This window comes from Elephantulus edwardii, unplaced genomic scaffold, assembly GCF_000299155.1.
Source record: "Elephantulus edwardii isolate Elephantulus edwardi_28Jun2011 unplaced genomic scaffold, EleEdw1.0 scaffold00247, whole genome shotgun sequence".
NCBI classification, from domain to species: domain Eukaryota; kingdom Metazoa; phylum Chordata; class Mammalia; order Macroscelidea; family Macroscelididae; genus Elephantulus; species Elephantulus edwardii.
In genome coordinates this window covers 361,592-370,028 of record NW_006399997.1, presented here as the reverse complement: position 1 = coordinate 370,028, position 8,437 = coordinate 361,592, and the positions used below count along the sequence as shown (strand labels likewise).

The 8,437-nt window shown below is 38.7% G+C and overlaps 1 pseudogene; it reads left to right on the top strand.

Annotated features, from left to right (window-relative positions):
- The first annotated feature begins 2,248 nt into the window (after positions 1–2,248).
- On the top strand, positions 2,249–3,542 carry LOC102848094 (annotated as a pseudogene).
- Positions 3,543–8,437: the final 4,895 nt, after the last annotated feature.

Sequence of the window (8,437 nt, the reverse complement as noted above, 5' to 3'; positions counted from 1 at the left end):
CCTATTGAATATTGTACTAGAATTCAGTAAGGCAAGAGAAGCAAATGAGAGATATCTAAGTTGATGAAGAGGATGGAAATCTATCTCTATATGCAGATGATATGTTAGAATACTTAGAAAATCCTGAAGATTCAGCAACAAAACATAGTCAATCAATTCAGCTAAGTAGCAGATATAAGATCAACATACAAAAGTTATTTGGATTTCTCTACAATTAAAAAGAAAGTAAAGAAATAGAGCTAAGAAAAATAATAGCAATTATAATAGCTAATCACAAGATTAAATACTTGGGAACAAGTTTAACTAGAAACACAAAAAACCTAGACAAAGAAAATAACAAAACACTACTACTATCCATGTACATGGATAGGTAGACTCAATATTGTGGAAAAGGCAATTCTACCAAAGGCAATCTAGAAGTCCAATGTAATCCCAATATAGACTCCAATTCCATTCTTCGATGAGATGGGGGTTGGGTGGGGGAGAAAGGACTGGGAGGGATGAAAATGTGCAACAATGTAAAAAATGAAAATTCACCTTCTCTGTAAACTTTCATTAAAATCTCAAAAAAAGGCAGTTTCCAGTTTTATTTGGAATGGAAAGAGACACTGAATAAACATAGCAATACTGGAAAAGACAAAAAAGATAGAAGGTATCTATCACATTCCTTTATCTCAAATCCTACTACACAGCCATGGTGGTCAAGATAGCATGGTACTGGTACAGCAACAGACACATAAATCAATGGAAAAGAATTGAGAACTCAGAAATCAACTCATCTACCTATGGTTAACTGTTTTTGACAGGGAGACAATATTGATTATGTGGGAAACTGAAAGCCTCTTTAACAAGGAAAATACTTTCATGTACTTCAGAATGTGACTCTCAGACTATCTATTGGCTCCTGTCTGTGGAGGACAGACTCTAATGTGACCTCCTCAATGGTCTGTACCTTCTGGAGTCCTGGAAGCACAGTGCTTGACTGATAACCAAAAAGGTCAGTGATTGAACCCACCAGTTACTCCATGGGGAGAAGGTGCAGCATCCTGCTTTCATAAAGACTTTGCAGCCTTGGCAGCCCTGTGGCTTTTCTAAGTGTACTAGAGCATTTCTATGAGTTGTAATGGACTCAATAGCAACAAGTCTTGTTATTTTTATTGTTTTGTCATTCACTTGAGTATGAATGAAGGAACTCTAGGAGTACTGTGTATGGTTAAAGTATTTGGCTGCTAACTAAAAGTCAGTACTTAAAATCTACTGGTTGCTCCATGGGAGAAGGACAGTTCTAAACAGGATTACTGTGAGTCACCATGGACTTAATGACAATGGAATTTGTATGCAAATGAGTCCTGCGACCTGCAATAAGGCAAAGGTCGGAGGAGTTTCTGGGCGATATAAATAAGTGATGAGCTCAGTTCTAAAGGAAAGACTGGAGATGAGAGAGAGCTGCTCAATGAAAAATTGATGGTTAAGAATGAAAGAATTTTTCAAAGAGAAGAGCTAACTGGGGAGAGGGGTGGGCAGGGAGAAAAGTGCAACAGTGAATGAATGGAAATCCAAAGTCTCTGTAAACTTGCATGAAAATTAATAAAAAAAAATTTTCAAAAAAAGAATCCATTGGAAAAAAGCCCTGGAGATCTACTACTTCTGCAAAGCTAGTCACTGAAAAAACACTAATGAACATATTTCTGCTCTGACACTCATGGAGTTGCCACGAGTAATAATCAACTTGACATCAACTGGTTTAATAGCATTCCCTTAAATGTTTATGGTACATTCAGCTGCTGTCCTTAAGGCCCACAGTTCAAGCCCACCAGCCTCTCTGCAGTATAATAGATTTTATTTTTTGCTCCCATATAGATTTATAACCTAGGAAACCCTACAGGGTCATGAGTCAGAAGCTACTTGATAAAACCCAATATTGTGTAAGACTCTAAATTGTTCATTTTTGCTGTTGCTCTCTTGCTGACTTCATAGAAGTCAATGACCACATTGTGAACTGCCTATGAAGAAGATCATGTCCAGGTAACTGTAGGTAGCCTTTTGGAGCTGAGGGAAGCCTTCAGCCAATAATTAGGAAGAAAACAAACCCCTCCATTTTGTGAGTGAAAGGAGATGGACACTGCCAGCAACCTGAGTGAGTACAGAAGCAGATTCTCCTCCAGTCAAACCTTCACATGAGAACACAGCCTTGGTGACACCTTGATTGCAACCTTGATACACTTAAAGCAGGGGACTCAACTGAGGCATGCCTCAAATCAAGAACCATCAAGGTAATGAATGTGTGTATATAGTTTAAATACATTTCTTGATACATCATACATCTTACAATTTATATATAGCCTTGAAAACCCAATGGAGGGTGATTATGGGTCAAAACTGACTGCACAGAACTGAATTTGAGTTCAGTGAGATTATACAAGCTTCAAAGTACTAAAGAGCAATGATGTCAGTCTGGAGACTAAGGTGTGCCTATTCCAGGCCATGGTCTTTGCAATTACTTCCTATGTATAAGAAAGCTGGACAATGACTGTCAATGATAGAAAGAAAATTGATGCCTTTGAGCTGTGGTGCTGGCAAAGAGTATTGAATATACTACGGACCACTAGAATAAATAGGTTCATCCTAGAGAGGGTGAGACAAGGCTGCTCCTTGGAGGCAAAGATTCTGAAGCTTAGTCTGACCTACTTTAGACATGTTGCAAGGAGGGACGAGTCCTTGGAGAGGTACATCATGCTTGGGAGAGTGGAGGGACAGCACAAGAGAGGAATACCCTTGATGAGATGAGTGGATTCAGTGACTGAGGTAATGGGGGTAGGTGTGTCAGAGACAATAAGATTGGCACAGGATAGAGCAGGGTTTAGGGCTGTTGTACATAGGGTCACTGTGAGTCACAGGCGACTTGATGGCACTTAACATCAACAACAAAAACAACAACAACAACAACAACATGTAAAGTATATGATTCAAAGATAGCCTGTAACTAATCTCTCCATTCCTCACTCCTTTGTCCAAGCAGCCAGGCCCCTGCACCACTGCTTTCATGCTCATGAAGGGCCCCTTACCTTTGAGTGCCTGGGCCAGGGTGACATGATGTTCAAGAACTCAATCAAGGCCGTGATAGTGAATTACAACATACATGAAAGCTGGATGAGGATGCCAGGAAATTTGTGTTTTAAAATGTACCACAGATCCAATATTGAAAGCTTTGGGTACAGATTGTGATGTCTGAGAACACAAGGCAATCATGCAGTTCTCCTGATTCTGGGAGCAGGTCTTAGTAATTGTAGAAACCAAGAACAGCAAGAGGATATTGGAGCACACATTAAAAAAAATTATAGGGAAGAATGAAGAAACCCTCATGAAAGAGATGCAGAAAGGAAACTAGCCTCTCTCACTCTGCACATTTTGGCCACTGGAAATACTGTCTATGGGGTGCATCTGCGAGGTGGAAGGGCTGGTGCCCTGCCACGCCCTGATGCCATCACCCACGAGAGAAGGGGAAGTGCAAAGCAGCTCTGAAAGCCAATGCCCAAGATTGAAGCCTGATCCCCTGGGGCTGAGGAGACTGGGCCTGTCCATAGGGATTCAGAATGGGGTTCCTTTGGCAACTGCAAAGTCCTAATCTTTTTCCTGGAGATATTCTGGAAATCCATATATGACAAAAGGGTCCACTTACATACCTGGGAAAAAGGACATTAGAAGCAGGGCAGAGTATAGGAACCACATCTGAGCTGTTAAATGAATAAAAACCCCTACCCTATCATGCCAATATAATGCTTCTTCCTCTAAAAAAAGGGGGGGGGAAGGAATAGGGAAAACCAATTGTAATTCAATAGCTTTTATTATATCAGAGTTGTGCAACCATCATTACAACTAATTTTAGAATATCTTTATTACCTAAAAAAAACAAAAACCTCTTCATCCATTAACAGTTGCTCTCTGTTCCTCCCTTGCCTACAGTCCCTGACAACCACTAAGCTATGCTCCTGTGGTTTTGCCATTTGTAGATATTTTGTTTATTTGTAACATAGTACATTCAGCACTCTGTGAATACCACAATTCAAAGGCATCTTGTCTTTGAACTCTTATGGTATAGTCTGTAGTGAATTGCACTGCTAACTCAAACACTTCTGTGGAGGTTCAAATCTACCAGTGCTCCTTGGGAAAAGATGGGCAATCTCCTCTTGATTATGATTTACTACCTCGGAGACCCAATGGAGAGTCACTATGAGTGGGAAATAATTTGTTGGTGGTGAGTGAATATGTGTGTGTGGACATTTACTATAAATGGAAATGTATAATATGTGAATAATATGTCATTTGTGTCTGACTCCTTTTAATTAATGTGTGTTGCTTTAAGTTCCTAAGCTTTTGGTAATTTGCTACATAGAAGAAAACAAACACATTAGCAGACATGTACAGCATTCTACCACTAATATTTTTTTCAAATGTTAATTTTAATGAAAGTAATATTTGATTTAATGTGCCACTTCTCATTAGGGTCATAAGAAACCCTGCATCTATTCCACTACTGGGAATGTACCCCAAAGAGACCATAACTGACATCCAAGCAGATATATGCACACCCATGTTTATTGCGGCTCTGTTCACAATAGTAAGGAGGTGGACACAAACTAAGCACCTATCAACAAACGAATAGATAGAGAAGCTGTGGTATAGTCACATAATGGAATACTACGCTACATTGAAAAACAAAGAACCATGCAATATTATTCAAAATGGGTGACCCTGGAGGACATTATGCTGAATGAAGTATCTCAATCACAAAAGGACCAATACTGCATGGTGCTACTGTTGTAAAACAGGACTGATATCGGGGTTGGGGGTGAGACTGAGAAAGATGGGTTCAATAATGTATACTGCATTGAAACAGATGAGGGAGAAAGCTGTTTAAAAGGGGTATGCGATTAGGTATTTTTGTCATGACAAAAGTCATGTCATCTAGAGTGAAGGCTACATGGTGGAGTGGACCTGGGGGGAGGGATTATAAAACAATGAAAGAATTTTACTTTTCTAAGATGGTAGTGTATTAGGGGGGAGGGTTGGGAGGAGAGAAAAGTGCAACAGTGAATGAATGGAAATCCAAAGTCTCTCTAAATTTTCATTGAAATTAATAATAAATTAAAAAAAGAGAGAAGAAACCCTGCATTTACTGTGTCCCTGACAAGACATGCAAGACCTTTTCTCAGAATTCAGAATGCAAACCAAGATTTGCATAAAGTGATCCCAAAACACAAGGGAAACACATTTGCTCCCTGGATTAAAGAACTTGTTCCTTTTGGGCAAATATGATGCTAGTTGTGCTGTTCAATATTCCACCTACCTTTTTCAGTTAGCTAAAATTATTAGTAATGAGACAAGTGTATTAGGATCTCAGTGTGGTTGTCAATCTTCTGGTTGCTCTTTGCGCCTCTCATCTTGACCTGAAGCATCTATCCTGCATCCTCTCCTTGAACCATGATAGCCTATTGTGGCCAAAATAGGTTCAGGTCACTGCTCTTTCAGTGAGCTCTTTCTGAGAACAAGAGATGGCTTTGTTCAGTATATCTGTGAATTTGGCTATTTATTTCAGAGGATTTTATTTTGTAGATCCATCATAGGAATTTAAGAGAGATTTTCATGTATCTTTGTCACATTACTAAAACTGAAGTCTAAACTGCTTATTTCTAATATTCTAAGTGGTTCATATGTACTGTTTCCAGGAACCTTCACATTTTGTTAAGTAACAACTAATCTAGTATCTTAAGGGTCACAGATCAACTGTGATCACTCCTTAATTCAGCTTCTGTAGACATTTAACCATGAATCACAAGAAACAAGAGACTAGTTGTTGAAGTTCCACTGCTTTCTATCTTCAGATACAGGCTAATGTATACACAGATGAACACATACTCACACTTACTCGTGTTCTCACACTTTAATAGTAGATTTTGGGGGGCAGGAGTACCAGTAGGCACAGAAACCAGGCGGTAAGCTGTACCTATAAGAAACTAAGTCTCTAGTTTGGAAGCTTATGTGTGAAGCAGTTGGATTCTGGAGTAAACTGTTGGATAGGTTTTGGGGGGTTTTGTTTTGTTAAAAATTGTGTGTATGCTGATTGTTCATATGGATTTAGTCAACAATCAGCTGAGGGCTGGAGTTTGGCAAGAACATTGTTCTAAGTGGTACAGCTCTTGTCTGTCAGTTTGCTGTACTAAGATAACTTGAGGTTGTTGTGAAATGAACACTATGCCACTGGTGTGTCAAATGCCTTATGGATAATGGTTGTCCATGGTAGACAGGGTTTGGTAGAGCTCCCGGATTAAGATAGGTTTGGAAGCAGGATTGGCATTTACTTATTAGACAACACGCATTTGGAAATTCTATGAACATTAGAGAAATAACAATAGTTGTAAAATGGGGTTCAGATATTTTGTTCATAGGGTCACTATGAATCATACTCAACTCGATAGCATTTAACAACATAAGAAACTATACTAAATTATCTGACATTGCCATGTTTTCTTGAATCTTCTAGTCTTTGTATTTAATATACCCTCTAGTTAGACTCTTTGTTTCCAATGGATAAACTCTTTTATTTTTCCAATGGTTAAATGCTTGATTATAATTTAAAACTCAGCTCAGTTACCCCTTTTGCAAAACTCTTCCTGTCCTTTTATTGCCTTGAACATCCTTCTACTATTGGACTCATCACCCTTTGTTTTTGAATTTAAATGTCTGTCTTCCATTCTTGACTATCAGCTCCTTTGGCAATGATTTTATTACTTATTCATCCCTAATGTCTAGCACATTGCTTGGCTCATAATAGGCTTCAATGAATGTTTGCAGACTTTGATTTATCATTATTTCAGAGTGACATTAACTCAGGCAATTTGCTGTTATTAGCATTCTTCCTGCACTTCGAAATCTGGAAAATGACATAGAGATTATATAATTTCAAAGGCACTAAAAAGCTGGAATTTATCTAGGGGACAGACATCCTCTCGCATTGAAGGTCTAGCCACTTGCCTCTGAGAGGAGTTAATATCTTCCAATTACTCAGAAATGAATAAAGAGAAAAGGAAATATATTCCCATTGCTTTTTGAAATGAACACATGACAAAGGAATATTCCTCTGTATACCACTTGTATTACCTCTTAATATTTCTAAGCCACATGATAGTGACCTAATCAAATTAGAGACTTGGTTAATCACTCTTTAGTTACTGTTGTTGTTGAATACTTATGAGTAGAAACTGTGTGGTGGAGCAGCTAGTGGATCCTACCAGCATGCCTTTGGGATTGCAGGGCAGCCTCTTACCACTAGGCCACCAGAGTTCCCTAGTTACTACGAAGAAATTAATAGCTGTTGAATTGACTCTAACTTGTGGTGATGCATATTTATTCCCATTTCAAGAAAAGATGATCCAACAGAATAACTGGACAATGCCATTAATATCATGTACAAGTAAAATATTGTTGAAAAATATTTAAAAACAGCTGGACCAGTACATGAACAGGAATTTACAGAATGTTAAGCTGTATTCAAAAGAGGCTATGGAATTTGGGATATCATTGCTCATGTCAGATGAATCTTAGCTGAAAGCAGAGAAAGGTGTTTACTTTATCATGTTTTATTGGCCATGCAAAGGCTCTTGACTGTGTGGATTGTAATAAATATTGGCTAACATTGAGAAAAATGAGAATCCCAGAACATATAATTGTGTTTATGAGAAACCTATACATAGACCAAGAAGTAGTTGTCCAAACAGAACAAGGAAACACTGCATAGTTTAAAATTAGGAGAGATGTGCATCAGGGTTGTATCCTTTATCCATAGCTATTTACTCTAAATGCTAAACTAATAATTTGAGAAACTGAACTGTATGATTAAGAATGGGGCACCAGGATTGGAGGAAGATTCATCAATAACCTGCATTCTGTGAATGGTACAACCTCATTTTTAGAAAATGGAGAAGGCTTGAGGAACTTATTGCAGAGGAGCAAAGTCTACAGCCTTGAATGTGGGTTAGATCTCAACATCAAGAAAACAAAACATCTTCACTGCTGGAACAATAAATAGTATCATGATATCGTTATGAGCTGTCAAATCACCTGAGACTCATAGGAACCCTATGTACAACAGCTCTGAAGCCTGCGCTGTCCTGAGCCAGTCTCATCGACTCTGAAATATCGATCCCTGTTGCCTCCATTACTGTATCAATTAATCCCATCTGGGATTTTCCGCTCCTTCACTGTCCTTCCACCCTTCCAAACATGATGTCCTTCTCCAAAGACCAGTCATCCTGGCCACATGCCCAAGGTATGTGAGAAAGAACTTCAAAATCCTAGCCTCCAAGGAGAAACTTGTTTTTACCCTCCACAAAAATGACCCATTTGATGTTGTTGTTGTTAAGTTCTGTCGAGTCGCAGG